The sequence below is a fragment of the Antechinus flavipes genome, chromosome X, assembly GCF_016432865.1.
Source record: "Antechinus flavipes isolate AdamAnt ecotype Samford, QLD, Australia chromosome X, AdamAnt_v2, whole genome shotgun sequence".
In the NCBI taxonomy this organism is placed as follows: domain Eukaryota; kingdom Metazoa; phylum Chordata; class Mammalia; order Dasyuromorphia; family Dasyuridae; genus Antechinus; species Antechinus flavipes.
The window spans coordinates 30,161,980-30,183,245 of NC_067404.1; the positions used below are offsets into that span (position 1 = coordinate 30,161,980).

Genomic DNA, 21,266 nt, shown 5'->3' on the forward strand with positions numbered 1-21,266 from the left:
GAGTCATATCTGGGAGATTTTTTCCTTTTTATTTTTTTAAATTTTTTATTATTTTTATTTTAGTTTTTAATTTTTTAATTTTTATTTTAAGCTCCAAATTCTCTCCCACCTTCCCATTTAGAAGGGGAAAAGCAAAATACCCATTAGGTGAAGCCATATAAACATTTCTATATTAACTGTTTTGCAAAAAAAAAAAAAGTAAAAATAAATGCTTCGATCTGTACTCAAAATTAATCAGTTTTTTGTTGAGGCAATTGGGGTTAAGTGACTTGCCCAGGGTCACACAGCTAGGAAGTGTTAAATGTCTGAGGCCAGATTTGAACTCAGGGGGTCCTGACTTTAGGGCTGGTGCTCTATCCATCACACCACCTACCTGCTCCAACTAGTTAGTTCTTTTTCCAGAGGTAGATAGCATTTTTCTGGGAGTTCTAAAAGGGAACTTGTATGTGAGGAAGGAGTGGGAATTTCAAGGGCTGAGCAACAGAAGCAGTGGAAAGAGAATTTTCTCAGTCTGCCCAGGACGTAATAAGATGAATTGGAATCAGTGGTAGAGATGCCGCAAATGAATGGAGAAAGTAAAAGGAAGACCGATCTGGGGTCGAGAAGAGTGATCAAAGTAGACCATTGGTCACAGGCCTCTTGGAACAGAAGACTCTGGCTGAAGTTCCCAATTGCACACATCTTGGAAAGAATTGAAGTTCTAGAAAAAGGTCTGCCCTTTCTCCAACTTTTTTCCATGTGCTTGTCTAGTAACATATACTGTAATGTAATCTGGTTGCTTCTTTTTCCTAAATGTTTCTAGTTCCTGATTAGCCCCAGCCAGAGATCAGCCAAAATTTCAAATTAGGAAATAGAGACAAACTTTTGTCTGAATGCTAGGGATTTTTCTAAATGAAGTCTCTAAACTATGGTGATCATAATAATTTTTTTCTGCTAGAAATTATATAAAATAGAGAAAGGCCCAAGCGCCTTTATATTGCCTTTATTATTCCCTTTTATTGTGCTGACTCAGTTTCCCTCATTGTCCTCAGTTCCCCTCATTGTCTTGACTCAGATTCCCTAAATTGTTGTGCCTCAGTTCCTAATTGTAATGCTCACTCCTGCAACACCACCCTTCCCTCTTAGTCATCAGAATGATAGGACAAAGATCTTATATCTTAGATATCATTAGGATATTGGGTGCCTCCCCCCATTATGTCATTGTTCTTCTTATCCTATAAAAGAATCTTTATCTGACATTTGCTGCTGGATTCTTGGAGACCAAAGTCTCATTCAGCCCTGGGACCCAAACCGTGGATCCATTTGGTCCCAGTAAATCTCTCCCTTTCAAATAAAACATTATATCTCTCTAATCTCTATCTTGCCTCAGTTTCTCCGGCATTACATTTTAGGATAAAAAGAAAGATGATTAATGTAACAGGCTGTGGCTGATTAAATTTCCTGAGGGAAAGGGAGTAGGGAAGAAAATGACTGGAGTAAAGGTCATACCTCCCAGGAAGGAGATAGGAAGGGCTTTGGAAAGCTTCGCCTCTAATCCTGTCCCTTAAGGAGGAGAGAGTAGAAAGCATTGTGTAGCCAGATAGCCGACGAGAACCTCCACAGCAATATCTACCTCTGTTACGTGTAAAACGAGGAGACTGGAAGGTTCCGGAGAGTGAGCTCTATGCTTCTTTGAGTTGGTTTGGGAGAGCGGGGAGGTACTGCATTGGTGCAAAATGCTCTCTCCCTGGGGATCAGTGACATCAGTCAACAAGACATCAAGTGTTTAGGATAAAGGGCACACAAGTAATTAGATGTAAGTGACCATGACCTTAGTCTTGGCAGTATTGGGCTCTAACCAACCATATTGTTGGAGCCCTAGGTGCTTTGTGTAGAAAGCCTGCGGGGAGTCAAGGCCTTTCAGTCGGTGAGCCAGGGAACCCATTCACCACTCACTCCAGTCTCAATTAGGAGAAAAGGATAAATGAACGGAACACAAACAAGTTTGGCCCTTCCTTTCAAGTGATTTTCTTTTCAGAAATCAAACAAGAGAAGAGGGGTTTGTTGGGCGGCTGGAAGGTGGGGGGGGGGGCAGAAGAGCTGGTAAGAGGGACGGGACTTGGGACATGAAATGCTTTTAATAGTTTTCCCAAACTCTCTTCTACTTCCTTTCCCACAACCTAATGGGCAATTAACAGTAAGGACCCACCTGGACTGGCTATGCTGTAGCTAAAGGCAAAGAAAACAACACGCAAAGGGTCTTTATAAAGAGATCATTTTATCCACTCCCCTTCATTTTACAGATCCTTATCCAGGTCAAAGAGGAGATGGAACACACACCGCTCAATAATAGGAATAATAAAACCTACCGTTTAAATCGCTTGTTAAAGTGGACAAATTACTTGGTGTATATTACAGAATCTCAGCTATCTCTCACAATAATCCTGGGAAATAGACACTATTATTCCCCCCACTTTATAGACAGGAAACCGAGGCTGAGCAGTCACAAAGTTAGTAACTGCAGCATCCAAACTCTAAGGCCGGCATCCTAGCCACTCTGTCACCTGGCTATCTTTTAAGGGGGTAAGGGACAGTTGGAACCACAAGGGAGATGTCTCCTGATCCCTAGGTTCTTCTCATCTTATTCTACCCAGTAGCAGAGTGAGATAGAGCCCTAACCACTTCTTAGAGAGATCCTCAAGGGGGTTCCTAAGACTTTCCAGTCAAGATGGCTGAGTTCAAGGGAGCCAAGTTTCTTTCATGCCCTTCAGAATACAACAGAGAGGGGCAGCAAGGTGATGTTGCAGTGGAAAGAGCACTGGCCCTGGAGTCACGAGGACCTGAATTCAAATTTGACCTCAGACACTTGATACTTATAGCTGTGTGACACTGGACAGGTCACTTGAAGGAGAAGAAGAAGAAAGAGGAGGAGGAAGAGGAGAAGGAGGAGGGACAGAGACACTGAAGAGGACGGCAGCTTACAAAATCCTCTAGTACGAGCAACCATAATAAGTTAGTGGGAGAATAAAGGACAGAATCTCTCCTAAATAGATAAAGCACTGCATCAATAGGCAGGAACTGGAAGTCACACGAGACACCTGCAGATCCTCAGATGTTTTCATAGACACATTTAAAGACTTTGAACAAGATTTAGTCCTGGGCGGAACCTAAGAACAGACCAACGGGGAACTCAGACAAATGTATTTTGCTTCTCAAGAGAAGAAATGAAGCTAAGAAAGAGAGGAAGAGAATGATCATCCAAATGACCAAGATGGGGAAAAGGAAAATCTGAAAAAACCTACAGGAAGCAACCAGCAAAATGAATTGATAGAGCAGAGAACAAGTGAGACATTACAGAGCATGTGCAAAATCAGGGGGAGGAAATAATAAAATGACTGCACCGGAGCCCAGGAGGGGCCTCCATAGGCTTCCTCTACAGCTTTGGGCTGGCCTCAAAGGTCAGCATCTACCTGATTGGAAGCTGAAAGTAGGTCCAGGATTTTCAGAATGGGTAGGCCTTTCAGCTACGAACAGATACTAATGAAAGGTGGAATTTATTTATTTACACCAAATGCGATGGAAGGCCGGACTGGCTTAAATGCGATCGGAGGCCGGACCTCCAATTCCTTAGCTCCAGGAATTGGGCCTTTGTCACACTTACTCTTCTGAATACAAATTCCATTACATAGAAAAGATATGAATACCCCAGAAACAGTCACTGGAGTTATCCAGAAGGAAGTTTGCAAAAGGGAAACCCAGAAGGCCTCAAATTGAGTCTTTCCTGTTCTCTACACTACCCTCCTCACCTTGAGACAAACTTGGAAATTTTATACACCGTGATCTCTAACAACTCCCTCTTTGCCCCACCCCAAAGGTGTTTTTAGAGGCTAATGGCTTAAGAGATGACCCCTCCTGGGTTATTTGTAGTTTTAAAGAGATTCTACAATTCAAAAAAGTCTTACATCCCCAAAGGAATGATTTAAAGAAAAATTTAGAGGTCTTGGCTTCCGACTACCTGTGTGATCTTGGGAAATGGTTGGATAAATGACAAAACATTGAACAAGGACTTATAGTGTAGCCAGGCACTGTGCTAAGTACTGAGAATACAAAGAGAAAAAGTGGGACTGTCCCTGATCTCAAGGAGATCACCTTCTAATTGGGAGAGAGAATACATAAAGGAGAGCCCAGTAGCAGGGCAACTGGCAAGACACTGAAATCCTAAGAAGACAGTGTTGAGGGGGATGGCAAGGCTCAGGTTTCCTTAGGTTATATAACAAACAGATGACTGTATGAAGGGGGAATATGCAGGGTGTAGAGGCATGGCAGATAGTAAAAGCCGATGATCCTCAGCTTCTCTATCTGTAAAATGAAGAAACTGAACTGATGGTCTCTGAGGTCCCTTCCTGGGTTTAGATCTAGGATCTTCTGATGCTATTTAGTATATATTTACATATCTACTTTTTTTTTTTTTTTTTGGCAAGGTGATTAGGGTTAAATGACTTGCCTAAGGTCACACAGCTAGTACAGTTAAGTGTCTGAGGCTGGATTTGAATTCAGGTCCTCCTGATTCCAGAGCAAGTACTCTATCCATTGCAGCAACATCACCTAGTTGTCCCTTATATGTACATTTTAAATAGTGTTTTATTTTTTCTAATTATACGTAAAAATCATTTTAACATTTTTTATTATAGCTTTTTATTGACAGGACATTATGCCTGGGTAACTTTTCAACATTGACTCTTGCACTCACTTCTGTTCCAACTTTTCCCCTCCTTCCTTCTACTCCCTACCTCTCCTAGATGGTAGGCAGTTTCATATATGTCAAACATATTAAAGTATATCTTAGATACAATATATGTATACATATTTATACAATTCTCTTGTTGCACAAGAAAAATTGGAATTAGAAAGGGAAAAAATAACCTGGGAAGAAAAAAACAAAAATGCAAGCAGACAATAACAGAAAGAGTGCGAATGCTATGCTGTGGCTCACACTCATTTCCCAGAGTTCTTTCGCTGGTTGTAGCTGGTTCTCTTCATTATTGAACCATTGGAACTGGTTTGGTTCATCTCATTGTTGAAGAGAGCCACATCCATTGATCAGCATATATTATTGTTGTTGAAGTGTGTAATGATCTCCTGGTCCTGCTCATTTCACTCAGCATCAGTTCATATAAATCTCTCCAGGCCTTTCTAAAATTCTCTTGCTGGTCATTTCTTACAGAACAATAATATTCCATAACATTCATATACCACAATTTATTCAGCTATTCTCCAGCTGATGGGCATCCATTCAATTTCCAGTTTCTAGCCACTACGAAAAGGGCTGCCACAAATATTTTTGCATATATGGGTCCCTTTCCCTTCTTTAAGATCTCTTTGGGATATAAGCCCAGTAGTGATACTGCTGGATCAAAGGGTATGCACAGTTTGATAACTTTTTGAGCACAGTTCCAAATCGCTCTCCAGAATGGCTGGATTCATTCACAACTCCACCAACAATGCATCAGTGTCCCAGTTTTCCCGCATCCCCTCCAACATTCATCATTATTTTTTTCCTGTCATCTTAGCCAATCTGAGAGGTGTGTAATGGTATCTCCAAGTTGTCTTAATTTGCATTTCTCTGATCAATAATGATTTGGAGCATCTTTTCATATGGCTAGAAATGGTTTCCATTTCTTCATCCGAAAATTGTCTGTTCATATCCTTTGACCATTTATCAATTGGAGAATGGCTTGATTTCTTATAAATTAGAATCAATTCTCTATATATTTTGGAAATGAGGCCTTTATCTGAACCTTTAACTGTAAAAATGTTTTCCCAATTTATTGCTTCCCTTCTGATCTTGTCTGCATTCGTTTTTAACATTTTTTTTTCAATTTTTGAGTTTTAAATTTTATTCTTCTCTCACCACATTCACTGAGAAGGCAAACAATTTGACATAGGTTATACAGAAAATGAGATTTTTGATAGAAGAGACCTCAGAGACCAGTTAGTTTAACCATATCATTGTGCAAGGGGAAACTGAGGCCCAGAAAATGAAGAAATTTGCCTACGGGCATGTCATTTCCAGCTTCTGCAAGAAGCCTTTCTCAATGCCCTTCAATGTTAAATGCTTGTCCACTTGTATTACTCAACAAGGATTTATGAAAAACCTCCTTTGTGTCAGCTACCCTGCTATGTGCTGGGGATATAAATAAAAATACTGAAACAATTCCTGCTTTCTAGTTCCAGATCAATGTTCTAGGTATCACCTGAGTTCTTTTCATCTCTAAGTCTAGAATTCTGTGGTTTTGAATAGTAAATTTGAAAATAAATGAATATTTGTTCTAAAGGCACAAGACACTTCATTTCCAACTTCCAGGCATTTGTACTAGCTATTTTCCTTGCATGGAAGGCTTTTTCCTCCTTTCTGCCTCTTGAATTGCTTGTCTTCCTTCAGTTGCAGCTAAATTCCAACCTTCTGCATTAAGCCTTTCCGGGTTCCCCCTTAAAAGCTAGGGCCTTCCCTCTAAGAGGATCTCCAGTGTAGCTTCTTTACCCATGATAACTTTTTGGTTTTGGTCTTTCTCCTATTAGACCAGGAGCTCCTGGCCTCTTTCTGTACCCTTGGCACTCAGCACAGTACCTGGCACAAGTAAGCACTTCCTAATGTTTGTTGACATGTCTTCCATGGATGGCAGATTTGACCAGATAGTCTGCCATCCCATCTCCTTTATTTAACCTAGAACTATTCCTGTGCTGGGCCTCTGGGGCTTTCCTGTGTTGGAACATCACATGTTTGGGTCATTGTCGGCTGCTTTTGTGAATTCAAGGCCCATTCTGGGAGCTCTCCTCTGTCAGGTATACAGAGACAGAAAAAATACCCAGTGGAGCTGATTCCTTCTCCTTCCCACGGGGCCTAGTGAGAGTTCCCACAGGTTACCGTGATGCAGCAGCAGCATGAATGGGCTGTTTTTGCAACGGGGAGGAAAGGAAGTGGTCAGTAGGGTGAAGAAAGTCGCTGTTAGTCCCTTGCTCTCAAAGAGGACATGACATCAGGGAGGTGATACCATGACATGTGAGTGAATCGAGTTTAAAAGTGAGGGAGGGCCGGGCAAAGTCACCAGCCTTACTATGTCTTCTTGAGCTAACTGGGTCCAGTCACCAGATACAAATCATGCCCACTGGAGGATGGCCCTGCAGGCAAAGAAAATAGGTCACAGATCAAAGGTACATGTGAGGTCTTGATTCCTGATGGAAATCAAGGAGCTGTCCGTGGAAAGATAAGCTTCTCTCTTCCCCTATTTGATTTCCTTCCTGCTTCCTGCTCAGTTTCTTCTCTCCCATTTTCAGTGGGGAGCACTTCCAGGGGCCTTAAAGAAACCAAGACACTTCCAAAGAAGATTCCATGTACGAGGTGGCGTTCCATCGGTCTTGCAAGAGTTCATAGAATGTCTAGATCGAGAGCTGGAAGGGAACTCGGAGACCACCTAGTCTAATCTGTTCATTTCACAAAAGGGGAAACTGAAGCCCCAGGGTTGGGAAGTGACTGGCCCAAGGTCCCACATGGGATTCCAGACCTAGAGCTGGAAGGGCCCTCAGAGACCATCAAGTCCAACCTGTTCATTTTATAGAGGAGGAAACTGAGGCCTGTGAAAGGAAAGGGATTTGCTCAACGTCACATAGCTATCAGAGAAGAGAGCTCTCTGATTCTAGAGCTTTTCCCAATGTACCACACTGTGTTCTGTGTTAAGTGGCTCTTAGGTGAAAGGCATTATGTGTTCAGTTTTCTGGAGGAGAAAGAAAAGGAAAATAGAAGATACACATCACCCCAAGCCTTCCTTCACAGGATTATAGACTCATTGGCTGCATGACAGTCAAGCCTCACTTTCCTGATCCCCTAAAATGGGAATCATAATAGGATTTCCTCTCAGAGTTGTTGTGAGGATCAACTGGTGTAATATTTGTAAAGTGCTTTGCAAACCTTGAAATGCTATACAAATGCTATTGTTATTGTTATATATATTATATTGTTATAATAATAATAATAACAATAACAATTATTATTATTATTGGCAGCTAAGTGGCATTGCAGTAGATAGAACACTGGATCCAGAGTCAAAAACCTGAATTCAAATCTAGCCTCAGACACTTACTGGCTGTGTGACCCTGGACAAGTCACTTCATCTCTGCCTCAGTTTTCTCAGTTGTAAAATGTGGATCATAAGAGTATTTGTCACTCAGGATCATTGTAAGGATCAAATGAGATAGCCATGGAGTGTTTGGCACAGTGCTTGGCACATAGTGGGCACTTAATAAATGCTATTATCGATATTAATCTGGAGCCAGACAGGAACTCGGAGGCCAGCGTCTTCTTGCTTCCAGTACAAGACAGTTTGCTTGGTTTAGACGTTGCTTCGACATTGTCGGTGACTTTTGGGGAAATGTTGAGTCCTCTCTGCCAGGAGCCTGAGATTCTGACGCTCCAAAGTTTAGGAGGTCTCAGGACAGAAGATACGTGCTCTTCTGGATTCGTCCTTCCAGCCGCTCTGAGGCTCACGGAACCATGGCATCAGAGGTCTGGAGCCAGAAGGGATTTGGGAGGCCGTGGCATCTGATCCCCCGACTTTACAGCTGAGGAAACAGAGATCTCCCCTTTGGATTCCCTAATAGACATGGGAGTCTGTACAATTTTTACTTAGGATATTTTGGAAGCTGCTAACTTTTGACTTTAGTGGGGGGAATCTTGGGGAGAGGCTGAGAATGAGGAAGTTCCTCAGAAAGGAACTGTTTTCAGCTGGTTAGAGCATTGCATCCAATGCACTCAACTGCAGTCCAACCAGCAGCCCCACTATCATTGCCATCTCCTAAATGAAAAGATTAGACAAATTAATGAATTGGCTGAGGTGACGATTGTGGCTTCCCTTTGCTCTCCCCATCTGGACCGATGATGGCCAGCCTCTTCCCAACTGGGCATTGACAAAACAGTCAAATGGGCATGGCTCTAAAGGAGAATGTTATTGCCGGCGACACTGCTCCAAAGCCATATTAAAACAGACAAATGTCAGGGCAGAATCACCAACCTAAGGCTGTTGGGATATAGGCCATTTGCAAAACAAAACAAAACAGAAGCAGTGGTCATTGAAACCTGGTGGCCAGGCCCACGAGCAGCTGAAATGGAACAATCATGAATTGGTTGGGCAGAAGAAAGCATTCAAGGATATTTGTTGTTGTTGTTGTGGTTGTTGATGATGATGATGATCCCATTTGGGGTTTTCTTGGCAAAGACACTGGAGTGATTTGCCATTTCCTTCTCCAGCTCATTTGACAGATGAAGAAACTGAGGCAGACAAGATTAAGTGACTGACCCGGGGTCACACAGCTAGCAGGTCTTCCTGACTCCACGGCTGGCTCTCTATCCACTGCAGTGTTATCTAAATGCCCTTATTCAAGGATGTTAAAAAAAAAAGGAAATATGAGTCCTTATGTATAGATTATTGTTTTTCAATCACGTTTGGCTCTTTGTAACACCCATTTGGGATTTTCTTGGTGAAGGTATCAGAGTGCTTTGCAATTCCCTTTTCCAGAAAATGAAGACAAATGGAGTGAAGTGACTTACCCAAGGTCCCACAGCTTGTAAGGAAGTGTCTGAGGCCACATGAATCTTCTTGACTCCAGGCCCAGTGATTTATCCACTGCAGTGCCACCTAGCTGCCTTCTATGTATGGATTAGTGGTCCCCATTTCTATTTGAAATGGACTACAAATTACTGGCTTTCATTGGGAAAGGGAGTTTCCTCACCTCATGTTCCCTATTACAATGAGATCATAAGTCCAGTTACATTTTGGAGATCACTTAATTATAATCTCAGCGTCTCAAAGAACTTCAGAAGCCACTTAGGAGAATCCAGTCCTGGGCAAGAGTCTTTTCTGTAACCAAGATTTGAACTCAGGTCTTCCTGATCCTGACCAAGTGACTATCCTGCCTTTGTCTGAAGGACAAAATCACCCCCTCTCTCTTTAATTGCAATATCATATACATACCCTGTTCAAGGAGAGGCTGAAAATAAGATAGATGCTCTGAACTTGACAGAGTGCAAAAGACCAAGTCTGTGCAGTCGACAGCCCTCTCCTCCTCTCCGGTAGGCCTCTACCTTCCCTAGAACACTCCAGAATTACAGCAGCTGCTCGAATGGCTACACATTCAAGAGGAAAAACCTCTGGGATGCTACAGTCAAGGAACCTCTCTGGTGAGCCCCACATTCTCCCCTATAGCCTTCTGTACTAAGATTGTCACCTAGTCCCCTTAGAAATTGTAACCCCGGGTGGATCCATGTAGTTCCTTGGAGGAGCCGAATACATACATAGGATTCTCTCTTTAGGGGTCCCCGTTGGTGTTTGGATGTGGTTCTGCTTTTCTCCACATTTCTCTTTCTAGGATATGGTATTCTAAGTTAGGGTTCTAGATCTCCCACCTCTAGAGTCCTTGTGAAGCCTTCTTTTAAAGGACATACCTCACATTACCTTATCGGCAAGGTGTTATCATTGGTACTAAGACAAAGCAAGTTCGAATATTGCCGGAGTTCTCCCATTTTCCTGGGGAGTTTCCTCCCTCTCCTGAAGAGGGTAACATCCTGGGCTTTATCTAGGCCTGTCTGCTACACGGCTCTCATATTGCCCCTAAATTTTCTCTTCTCCAGTTTATTCTAGTCTCCTCTTCCCTTCTCTAGTTTAAACACCCCTTGTTCCTCAATGATCCTCAGATGACATGGTCTCTAGGTCTTTTATCATTTTGATCTCCTTTTTCAGAATCCTTTCTAGTTAATCAGTGTTTTTCTTAAAATATGGCACCCCAAACTGAAACTGTAACTATGGTCTGACTGGAGAGTACAGTGGAAGCAGCAGCCAAAGCACCTGGGATCAGATTCTACTTCTGATGTGTAACTTTGGAGAAGCCTCTTCCCCTACTTTGGCCTCAGTTTCCCTCTTTTTAAATAAGGGGATTGGACTCAATGCCCTCCAAAGTCCTTTTCAGATCTAGAGCTAAAATCCTATGTGACCTTGGGTAAGTTCCTTCTCCTTAGGCCTCAGTTTCCCCCTCTGTAAAGTGAGAGAGTTGGTTTAACTGGCCTGTACAGCCCCCTTCAGTCCTAGGCCCAAGATCCTATGATCTAGGATCCCCCACTTCCTTGTCTTGCAGCCCATACCTCTCTTTCTTGCAGCCTGACATATATGGATGTTCCCTGCTGGCTGTATTGTTGTTGAAGTATATAATGATCTCCTGAGCTAGGACTAATTATCATCAGTGCTGTTTTAGGCGAAAGGAGCAAGGTTTTGTCAATACCTGTTGCATTAGCCACGCAGGAACCTCCATATACCGACTTATGCCAGCCTTGAAGTGCACATCTAGTCACAGTCTTCCCGTTTCACATCCATTGGCTTACAAATATATATTTTTTATTTTTTTATTTTTTATTTATTTATTTTGCTTACAGATATTTTTGTTGACATATTTTCTTTTTGTGTTCCCTTCACTTTCAAACAGATCCCTTCCTGTCCCTGCCATACACAGCAACCCCTTGTAACAAAGCCCTTCTTAAAAGGACCAATACTCTAAAAAAGCAGTTTCAAGGTACTTCCCTACACGTGAATGAGTCTCACTATATGTACAAGGCTCCACACCAGGCAAACCACTTAATTTTTGTTTACTCCTTCAGTTTCCTTAGCTATCAAATGGGGATGAAACTATCACCTAGCTTTTATCACCTCCTGTGGTGATCTTCTTCTTTTAAAATAAGTAGAATAGTTCTCTCTGGGGGAGAAGGTGCAGGTTTCTCGGGGAGGTTTTCTTGGAGGCAGCTTTAGTATCAGTTGAAACTAATAATCACCTCAAAACGCAGCCAGGTGATAAAAGTTCAGATCTTTTATTGATCCTAATGTAGCCCGCTTAGCTTAGAGCCCTCCGAATGTCTCCAAATCCAAAGCTTTTGTCCTTCAGCCTCTGCCTCTGCTTTCTTCAGCCTCTAGTCAGCACAGAGATGGAATGAATCTCTTGCCTCCTTCACTTGGGGCTCGGCTAGCTTTCTGGTGAGTCTTTCAGACCAGTTGGTCTCAGTGGGGGAAGTGCAGGAGCCCAGCCACCAACTCCAGTGGTGTGAGATGAAGATGAATCTGGTCGTCCACTGAACTCTCCACTCGTAGCTTTTTCCTCTGAAAACTCTTCTTCTGCCACCAGCCAGCCAAATGGAAAATATTCTGCCTTGCCTCGGAGAGGACTTCTAGCATAATTCCGCTGAAATCTCTCAAAGTGCTCTGTGTCTGCACCAGAGTGCTCCTCTCCAATGCAGCTGAACTCTCTTCTGCCACCAGCCAGCCAAGTGGAATATATTCTGGAATAGCTCTCTCTTCACTGGCCTTATATCTGACTCTTCTGAGAGAATGGGATTATGGGTTTTCTCCCATGGTACTCTCTGGCCCTAAGAGCTTTAAGGGAGGTGTGAATTCACAAAGTTACAAAGTTTACTTTGTGAATCTGGCATACTTGAGAACTCCGATGGGTAAAGGTGTAAACACAAGCATTGTACTAATTAGTTCTACTTAGTACCTTGTTTCAGCTTCTGGCCCAAAACATCTTCTTGTAAGATCAGATCAATAATCTATCAACTCTAATGAGTTAGCAGTTTGTAAAGATTCCAACAACCTCCCAATCGGATCATTGAGGATCAAATGCAAAGTGCTAGAAAATATGATCTAGCAGCCATACAGAACTAACTATATGTCAGGTGCTACTTGAAGTTTTCCAAGCTGTTATTCTAGATTTTTCCTCTTTTCTTTGGCAATGACATTTTCAGTTATGATGAAAATGTCTCGAAGGGCCAGCATTGGACTCAGAAAGAAGCAAATTTCCCATATCGGAATTAGAGGCCACGAGCCTCTCCCGGCTGCCTGCTCCCCCTTTTCTCCAAGACGAGGATTACATTTGGGGCGCGAGGAGAAGAGTGAAAGAGTCTGGGTGAGGTTTTCCATGGGGGAATGTGTTCTTTGGCCCTGGTGTTGGTTTTTGAAACTCCATTGTGCAATCACATCATTCAGTGGTAAACAGTTACTGTGTGTGGGGGTGGCAACCACAAGCACCAATTCCAGGAAGAAAAGATTCCTTTTGTCAGAAGGAAGTTCACTAAAACCAGCTCAGAGGGGCAGTAATCGAGCAGAGGCCATGATGGACTGCTTTGGGGTTTACAATGAGTCAGTCTCTCCACGCATTGATTTCACATCGGCTCACTTACGGGTCAGTGGTCACTTTAGCAATCAGAGAAGCCGGGAGGATCATGGGATCTGAGATCTAAAGATACAATAGCTCTCAAAGACCATCTAGTCTAGTCTTCTTCTCTTATCCCCATTTTACAAACGGGGGAACTGAGATTCAGGAAGATGACATGAATTACTCAAGGCTGCAAGATCATATGTAGTTATTAAGCAGCAGAGGTGAGATTTCAAATTTTGTCCTCTGACTCCAGAACCAGTGTTCTGATTCATACTGATACCCTTGTTAGGATTTGTGTGTGCTTCCCCATCATTTCCACCCTCAGCAAGTCTTGTCATCGTATTACTTTTGGGAAAAAAAATCCCTTATGAAGATCTCCACCATAGCTTTTGTTTGTATTGTGTGTGTGTGTGTGTGTGTGTGTGTGTGTGTGTGTGTGTGTGTGTGTGTGTGTAAGGCTGTTGGGGTTAAATGATTTGCCCAGAATCACACAGCTAGGAAGTATTAAGTGTCTGAATCAAATTTGAACTCAGGTCCTCCTGACTCTGGGACCAGTGATCTATCCACAGTGCCACCTAGCTGCTCCACGAATATAGTTTGAATCCATTTTACTTTTATTAATTATACAACTCCATGGAGCTGAGCTTCTGGACCTTTTTGAAGGGAAAGCCTCATGATGTATGCTACCGGTGTGACATTGGGCAAGTCATTTCCTTAGGCGTCGGTTTTGTTGTTGTTGAGTCATTTTTTCAATCATATCCCAACTCTTTATGACCCTTTTTGGGGATTTTCTTGGTAAAGATACTGGAGAGGATTGCTATTTCCTTTTACAGATGAGAAACCAGAGGCAAACAGGATTAAGTGACTTGCCCAGGGTCAGTCACAGAGTAGGTATCTGTTTCCCTTGGACCTTAGTTTCCCCCTTTGTATAACAGGGAGATTGTGCTAACTAGATTTTGAAGTGCCTTTAGTTCTAGAGTTAGAATCCTGTGTGAGACTTTGGATTAATCATTTCCCCTCCCCAGGCCATGGCGGGGTGGCAGGGTTTAGATTCTATGGCTTCCAACATACCTTCCATCTCTAGATATCCAAGTATATGACACGATTGTCAATGTCCTAGATCCATCATCCGTTCACCTAGTGTCATTCTGAGTAGAGCTGGCCAAGTTCGGGGGCCTTCAACAAGACTTCTTTCTCTATAACTGGCCATCAACTAGGAGCAGATATTGGATTTTACCTACCAGTTTTCTCTTCTAAGATATTGATGATTAAATGGCCACTGTGAAGACCACCCTATGACGCCACTCAGAACCCCTGGGATTCTGAGTCATAGACTACCTAGACCACAGCTCCTTTAGCTGGTCATCTTTCCCTGCTCTTCTATATTCGGCCATGTTAGAGCATCCTTCTGCTCTCTCTACCCCGCTCGTTTTTCTGCTTCCATTGTGCCCTCTGGAATTCTTGTTCTGTTAATAAATTACCCTTTCTATTAGACCTGTGCCCTCGTCTTGGGAAGTACTTGGTACACATTTTGTAATTACTCATCTGGGTGGGTACCTGATAGATCCCCCTGGGGGAATTCTCAAGGGCAGGGACCATTTCATTTCCTCTCTCACCAGTGCCTGGTGCAGTGCTTACTTAGCACACGTACAGAAGCTTGGGAAGTGATTAGAGAGCTGTATTATGTGAAAGTAATGGAATACTGAGGTCTCGCTTCCCCAATATCTGTTGAATCCACCAGAGTTGAATTGAACGTTCCAAAGTGCCTGCTTCAGCACTGACGATGCTCAGATTTGGACAGTCATCATCCTAATAGGCCACGTTGCCATAATGCTCCAAGATTTGCGAAGGGCAAAAAAAATTAAATTAAATTTAAAAATAAAAGATTTGCAAAGTGCTTCATTATATGCTACCTCACTGGATTTTTACAATCATGCAATGAGGTTTGATAGATAATACTATTCCCATTTTGCAGATAAGGAAACTGAGGCTCATAGAGGACAAGTGACTTGTCCATGGTTACAGGAGAGGCAGAGTTCAAATCCAGGCTTCTGATCCCAACACTGGGACTCTTGTCACCAGATCATGATCTTTCGTGAGTAAGCCGTTCCACTCTGTTTCCTCATGGTGAAGTGAGATGCTCATAGTGGATGGGAACTCTGAGGTCCCTTCCTGTTCTTTGACTTTATACTGTCTTTATGTATATTTTTACAGAGTCTCTCCGTTCAAGCTGGCCAAGACGTTTGAGGCCTTAGGATAGCCATACCAGAATAAAGGTCCCAAAGGCCCAATCATTTGGAAGAGTATTTAATCCTTTTTCTTTCCTTGCACAAAACCACAACACTTCCCACCCCATTCCATTCTGGTCACCACCATCATACCCAAGCGTGAAGGGGAGCCAAAGGCAAATCATATTAGAGAAAATGGCAGAATTTCAGAACTGGAAAGGACCCTGTAAGTCATCAAATCATTCCCAGAAGCAGAAACTTAGTTTGCAGGAGGGAAAAAGGGCTTACCTAGAATTTCACAGCAAATGTCATGGTCTTCCTTCACCTCCTGTATATCATCACCATCTTTAATCGGGTAAAGTCATATTTAGGTGAACATCAAGGATATTTTTTCTCTTGAAGAAGAAAAATAGAGAAGACGTGACCAAAGACAACACGCAATCTGTGGTGGGATATGTAAAGAGGAACAGAGTAATATTTGTCAAGCAGACAGCCTCAATTTGGGACTGATTGTACGAAAATAACCCTTGTGTCAGACTCCCTCCTAAGAACGAAGGTCCTAGATAGAGTCTGGCTAACCTCTCATTTCTCTGACTCATGGCTTCCATGCAGATCTAAGAATTTGTGTATCTGACACCCCCACCCCCACCCCAGGATGTAGTCATTAGCTCCCCTAACAAGCACACAAGTTCACAAAACACAAACATGTCTTTTTGTAAGTCAAGGGGAACCAAGAGAGCTTATATTAGAATCTGTAAAATAGAAGCCACCAGTGAGCAATCTTTCCATGAGGACTCAGATTGTCTTAGGATTCCTTAATGTCCATTCTAATTGGTGGCTCTGTAGTGCATTTATCTCATTGAGGTTATTGTGATCTCTCTTCTGGCTGTGTCACATACAGCAAATCTACAGTGACGTCTTTCTCGGCTCAGGGTGGTAACCCCTTTTCACTTTCCCCTTTCTCTAGTAGTCATGCTGCACAGAGATCAAGTGGGAAAGGAGTTTCCTATAGATGGGGAGGAGCCAGTATGCTATTTGTATGTAGAATGTGGAACTTTCTAAAGGAGAACTCTTATCTCACAAAAGCATGAGACAATTCCTCATCCTTCTGGTGATTCATGTTTCCCTCGCCATTTTCAATCTATTCTATTTTTTAAAGTTTTAATGATGCTTTTTTTAAAAGAAGAAAAAACCACTATAGTTATTTCTCAATTGTAGTTTCCTTATTTGACCTTTTCTCGTAAAGAAGCAAAACAATTTAGCAAAACTGATGAAAAAAAAAAAAGAGATTGCATCTTGCAGTGTATACAAATACTACTCACATAGACTTCCACCTCTCTAATATGTTTTTCACTATTTGTTCTCTGGAACCTAGATGGGTCAGTGCAATTAATCAGAGTTTGGCTGCCTTTTAGTATTGCTTTTGTTTATACCATGGTAGTCATTGTGTATATTGCCCTTTCCAATCTATTTACTTTATTCTGCAACATATGAGTCTTCCCGTGTCCTCTAAATTCCTCATTTTTATCTGCTCTGATGATGAAATTGTATTCTATTACTTTCATATAATACAATTTGTCCAGTCAATCAGTAGGCACCTATTTGGCGTCTACTTTTTTTTTTTAAACTACCATGATCAATGTAGTTGTAAATATCTTGGTATATAGACACAAATGAAACTTTTTCCCTCGTCTTTGACCTCTTTGGAATAATATGCCCAGGAGTGAGATTTATAGGTCAATGAATATGAACAATTTAGTCACATTTCTAGCATGAGTCCTGATTGTTTTTCAGAATAGTTGAACCAATTCACAACTCCACTGACAGCATATTAGTGTGCCTATCTTCCCACGTTGCCCCCAGTATTGACTTTTTTCCAACTTTTGTCATCTTTGCCAATTTTATAAGAATGAAGTGAACCCTCAATGGTGTTTTAATTTGTGTTTCTCCTCATATTAGTGATTTGGAGCATTTTTTTCCAATGCATTTCTTTTTTTTTCAAAACCTGTTCCTATCTTTTGACTACTTATCTATTGGAGAATGGCTCTTTATTTAAAATATTTGTCTTGAGTACAGAAAACTAAAGATGAAACATACCACTCACCCACCAGAAAGGTGATGAACCTAAAATGTGGAGAAAGATATATGCTTTCAGGCATGGCCAATATGGGAAATTTTTTTTTACTAGATAATGCATGTGTTGTTATTGTGTTTTGGGGTGTTTTTATTCAATTGGGTGGAGAACAATGAGGGTGATAGATTATAAATGTATTCAAGACAATAAATTTACTTAAAATAAAATATTTATCTTAATTTTTTACATATCTTGACTATCATATTTTCATCAGAGATTTTCCACACAAAGATTTTTTCCCTCTTTAAGAGTTTCTCTTTTTATTCCAGCTGCATTGGTTCTATTCATGCTAAATAAAGACTTTTGATTTTATGTGATCAAAATGGGCTAGTTTGAAAGGCTATGACGAGGAAGAAGGATTTAACATGTTGTTTGGTGCAAGAGGCAAAACGGCAAAGAGGAAAATTTCAGCTTGAAGTTAAGAAAAGCTTCTTAATAATGAGAGCTGTCCAAAATCCTAATGGGCTGTTTGAGGGGAGTGGGCTTACTCTCACTTTGGGGCTTCAGACAAAGGTTAGCTAGATGTGTAGTATTAAGAAATCTTTTTCAGGAATGCATTGAACAGAGAGAGGACTGTAGGAACTGAATGGGGAATCAAAACATAACCTTCTCACTCTTTTTGTTGTTGTTTGCTTGCATTTTGTTTTCTTACTCATTTACTCTCTTTTTTTGATCTAATTTCTCTTGTGCAGCAAGAGAATTGTATAAATATGTTTATACGTATTAGATTTAACATATATTCTAACATGTTTAACATATATTGGATTGCTTGCCATCTAGGGGAGGGAGGGGGGAAGGGGGAGAAAATCTGAAACACAAGGCTATGCAAGGGTCAATGTGGTCAAATTATCCATGTGTAAGTTTTGAAAATAAAAAACTTTATATAAAAAAAGAATGAGTTGGACTAGATGAGGTCCTTTCCATTTCTGAAATTTCTGAAAATTTTTTCCATCTGCCTTTCATTTTCTTATCACGACACCTGTTCTATTTAGGTCTCCCAATAAAATCCTAACTCTAGACCTGGGAGGGATGTCAGAGGAAGTGATATGCTTGTCCAAAGTCACACGGAAGCTCATAAATTTCAAACTAGAAGAATCCTCAGAGAATGTTGAGTCCAATGTCTTTATTTTACAGGGAGGAAACTGAGGTACAGGGAAAAGTGATATAACTAGCCCAGGTCACACAGGTGACGGTCACAGGAGATGAGATGGTGTTCTTTTCACTGTACCAAACCACTCCAGATTTTCTACTCCCTCTTCTGCCAGAAGTTACTTTTACAGAAAACCTGTACATGCTGAAAAACAAGGTTGGAGTTATATGGATTGAACTGTTTCCCACAAACAGGCAGACAGGCAGACTAGACAAATGAATGAATTAAAAGTGCCTACTATGTGCCAGACACTGGGTTAGGTGCTGAGGATACAAATACAACAGTAAATAGTTCTTACTCTTGAGAAAGGGCCACTCTAAGGGAAGAAAACCTTGGGACCAGGAAGATAATTTGGGTCCAATTTGGGTCTCGCATCCTCCAATCCCTATCTCCACCAGAGGACTTTCCCTAGGAGTGGCTCTCATTTTGTCTCCCTGTGCCTCAGTCTCTTTCTGTTGAGCAGGCTGTGATATATACCGCTGCTCCCATATGTGGCTTTGCTCCAGCACTACCTTAGGGGTCACTACCTATTTTAGGAACTAAGCAGCAGGGGGTGGCATCCAAGGTTCCATTTCACTCTAGAGCTAGGATCTTATGAGTGATCTTGGCCAAATCATTCCCACTTCCTAAGTCTCAGTTTCCCCCTCTGTAAAATGAGGAGGCTGAACTAGACATATTCTAAGATATCCTCTAGCTCTAGAACTAAGAGCTTGGAACCATCATTCTCTTCTCTGTCCAGGTACAAACAGCTTTGAGGTACAGGGCTTTGAACCTCAGTCCTTCTTCATTTAGCTTAGCAAGGAGGGGTTTAGAGGCCTGGGCCTGTGGTCACACAGATAAAGTACTGCAAGGAGGGGGTGAGTAACAGGAAATCGCTGTGTAACGAGAAGGCTTAAAGTAAAATTTGCTTCAGTGTCCAAACATTTTGTGTATATTGTTTGGTTCCTGGGCAACATGCCATGATCCTTGGTGAGAGGAAGTAGAGAGATGGGATTGCTTCAATCCCTGAGGATTCAGAGATCTTTGAGGAGGGAAGAGAGCAAGCTTTTAATAAGCCCCTATGTGCCAGGCACTGTGCTAAGGACTTTAGAAACATGACCTTACTTGATCCCCACAACAATGTTGGTTATTATTGTCCCCATTTTACAGTGGAGGAGACTGAGGCAGACAGAGGTGAAATGACTTGGCCAGAGTCACATAGCTGGTAAGTGTCTGAAGCTGGATTTGAACTCAGTTCTTCCTGACTCCAGGCCCAGCATTCTGTGCACTATACCCCAACTGCCTAAAGAAGAAATTCATCAATCTCAAAATGAGCCCCAGAGAGAAAGTATTAAGAAGAGAGAAGAAAGCGACTTTGTAGCCTCCCCGTGGGGTTTTTCAGAGGAGTACCATGGTGTTTGTAGCACGAGTTCCTTCCATCTCTTACCTCCATATATTTGCACAAGTAGGTTACCCTGCCTGGGGAAGGAAGGAGGGAAATAAACATTTCTATAGCCCCTGCCATGTGTCAGGTACTGTGCTAAGTGCTTTCCAAATATCTCCCTTTCTCATTTCACTGCCTGGAGTGTCCTCCTTCCTCTTTTCTGCTCTTTAGAATCCAAGTTTCTGCCAAGTTTCTACCCACAAGCCTCCTCTTACCAGAGACCTTCTTGAGTCCCCCAGTTGCTAGTGCCCTCATCTTTCTGAAATTACTTTGTAGTAGTGGGTGTTTCGGTAATGGACCTTGAGTTCTCTTCAGAATACATCTCCAGGAGCCTACGCATGGAGGTCACAGCCTGGTGAGTAGTCACCCACAATGCACTCTGGTTCAAGGAACAAGATTTCAGCACACTTGACTTATAAAGAGAAGAGGCATCTCACTGGATCCACTGGTCATGGAGCTGGAGGAGAGTAGAAGTAGAAAGGGGAGGACTCCTACATGACAGCCGGGTTGGATTATTCAGCCCTCATCTTTCTTGGGAGCTCTAGTCCTGAAGCACCATGCCCTTATCGAACCATTAGAAATTGGCAATCCATTGCATCAGTGCCAAGTCTTATACTGAGCAATCCAACAAGCAATAGACATTTATTAGGCATCTACTATGAGCCAGGTTCTGGGCCATGTCCCAGAAGAATCAGAATGTAGGTGTGTTATGAAACCCTGGACAAGAGAAGAAGGGTGGATGAGAATAATAGGATCCAAACCCAAGGTGTCCTGGACTGTCTTCTGGGCAGCTCATGGTTTATAGCTCTGGATTTGTGCAATTTGTTCTCTTGGGCCCCTCTGGCAAGAGGAGATAAGAAAAAACATGGCCTTCAACTGACAAGCTTGGACCCATACCCCAAGGGATTTCTGGGGCTCCACCATTTTTAAAGGCTCATGGAAAAAGTGGTTTAAAGTACTTGGAAAGGGACAGCTAGGTGGCACAGTGGATAGAGCATCAGCCCTGAAGTCAGGAGGACCTGAGTGCAAATGTGACCTCCGACATTTAACACTTCCTAGCTGTGTGATCCTGGGTAAGTCACTTAACCCCAAATGCCTCAGCAAAAT

General features: G+C 42.1%; 1 protein-coding gene across 1 annotated transcript in view; it reads right to left on the reverse strand.

Annotated features, from left to right (window-relative positions):
- The window catches only part of ACSL4 (acyl-CoA synthetase long chain family member 4), a 152,490-nt gene extending 131,663 nt beyond the window's left edge, over positions 1 to 20,827 (reverse strand). The window contains exon 1 of the mRNA XM_051968208.1: positions 20,817 to 20,827. The gene's annotated coding sequence lies outside the window, so the exon portion shown is untranslated. The remainder of the gene's footprint in view (positions 1 to 20,816) is intronic.
- Positions 20,828 to 21,266: the final 439 nt, after the last annotated feature.